At 53.2% G+C, this 1,911-nt stretch overlaps 1 pseudogene; it reads left to right on the forward strand.

Moving 5' to 3' along the window:
- Positions 1–1,529: 1,529 nt before the first annotated feature.
- LOC129458989 (uncharacterized) lies at positions 1,530–1,638 on the forward strand (annotated as a pseudogene).
- The last annotated feature ends 273 nt before the right edge of the window (positions 1,639–1,911 follow it).

The following is a 1,911-nucleotide window of genomic DNA, read 5'->3' on the forward strand; positions in this document are numbered from 1 at the left end:
ACTGCTGTCATCTGCTGACTTTGCTCACACTTTCCCTTGTTCATTACAGACTTTGGGTTCCTACCTCTTACTAGCTTCCTGGGTGATAACATCACATGAATGACCTATCTAACACCACGGCCTCGTGGGACCTTAACCGCTTCACGTCAAAGAATTTCACCTTCACATACTCCAGCCACTCACTCTGTTAGGCCCTGGGGGCTTGTCCTCATCTGGGATGCTCCACGGTATGCCAGTCAGCTTACGCCAGATTACGCTGTGGTAACAAACCCCCAAATCTCAATTGCTTGCAATAACAAAGGCTTGCTTCTTTGTCCATCGCAGGATAGGTACGGCTATGCTCCCTGTTCTCGTCAGTCTTGGAGACAGGCCAAAGGAGCAGCCCCCATTTTGAGACACACTAGCCTCATGTGGAGGAAAAAGAGCACTGACTTACCCACACAATGGTCCCTAAGCCTCTGCTCAGAATAGCACAGTTCATTTCCACTTGCATCCCACTGGCCAGCCCGCTGCCAGTGGTGCAGGAAGTGCAATCTTTTCCAAGGCCTGGTAGAGAAAAGCTGCGTGGGATTTGACAGTAATACATCTACCACAACCTTTGAAGTCCTATTAGATCTTTCTTCCTCTCTCTCTCTCTCAACATAGCGACCTGTCTTTTCAGCTCCTGGTCCTCTCCTCCTACTGTACTATTCTTCAATTTCAATCAGCCCCCTCCTGGAAATGACAATAGAGAACACTTACTGAACATTTAGTAGGTTCTATCTTGACATCTATTATCACGTGAGTCATTGAGAGCTTAGAGAAGTTAGCATGTCTTCACTTCATTCTGTCTTCTAGGTTAGAACCATTACTTCGCCTATGAGGAAAACAGAAGAACCAGATAGAATTGAGAGGCCAGGTCAGGGCCATAAATGTGTGACACCAATCTGCAGGTTGTGTGATGTTTCTCCTGTAGTACTCATTGGCTGGCCTCAGTGGTTCTCAACCAGAGGCCATTCTCCCACTTAAGTAATATTTGCCAATATCTGGGGACATTTTTTATTGTCATAATTAGGGGAGTGCTACTGGCATCTAGTGAGCAGAGGCCAAGAATGCTGCTAAACATCTTACAACACACAGGACAGCCCCCATCGCAGAATTCTTCAACCCAAAGTGTCAACAGTCCCGAGGCTGAAAATCCCTGGTCTACAAATTGGACAGTCTCAGGCAATTGTCTTGTGGAAATTTTCCTACTCTGTTCTCTCCCCTGTTCTCCAGAATACCTCTTCCAGACCTGCTCCACTCTCTTCAAACTCTTATCCCAATCACCATCTCTGCTGTATGGCTGGAGGCTCTGGGAGGCCGGTGGAAGGCGCAGCACGGCAGACCGGCGGTGCTTGGGGGTAGAAGGGAGAGCAGTCTGGCCGCGGGCGAGCGGCTCAGGGGTCCCCAGTCCGAGCCCCGCGACCCCAGGGTGGTGGTGACGCCTGGAGTCGGGTGGGCGTGGCTGGGCCGGGCTCTTGAAGAGGCAGCCAGGCACCACCATTAGTGTCTACGGCCATATCACCCTGAACACGCCTGATCTCAGAAACTAAGCAGGGTCGGGCCTGGTTAGTACTTGGATGGGAGACCGCCTGGGAATACCCGGTGCCGTAGGCTTTTTGGCTCCCTCCCTCCTTTTGTCTCCGCGCTTCCCAACCGCCCCGACTCTGCTTCCCCTTTTCCGCCCGCCTGTGTACCCCGCCGTAGCCAGGGACCTCCTCGTGGAGGTCTGCCGCTGCAGCACCGCCAGGCAGCAGCATCCCACCTCTTCCGCCTCACTGCAGCCCCACCAGGAGCCCGGCTTCAGCCTGGGCGGGGCAGACCTGGGCCTGATCCCGAAAGCGCAGGCGCGGGTTCCCTGCCGTCAGGGTGTCTTCCCGCTCCCAGGAT

This window comes from Symphalangus syndactylus, chromosome 19, assembly GCF_028878055.3.
Source record: "Symphalangus syndactylus isolate Jambi chromosome 19, NHGRI_mSymSyn1-v2.1_pri, whole genome shotgun sequence".
NCBI lineage: Eukaryota > Metazoa > Chordata > Mammalia > Primates > Hylobatidae > Symphalangus > Symphalangus syndactylus.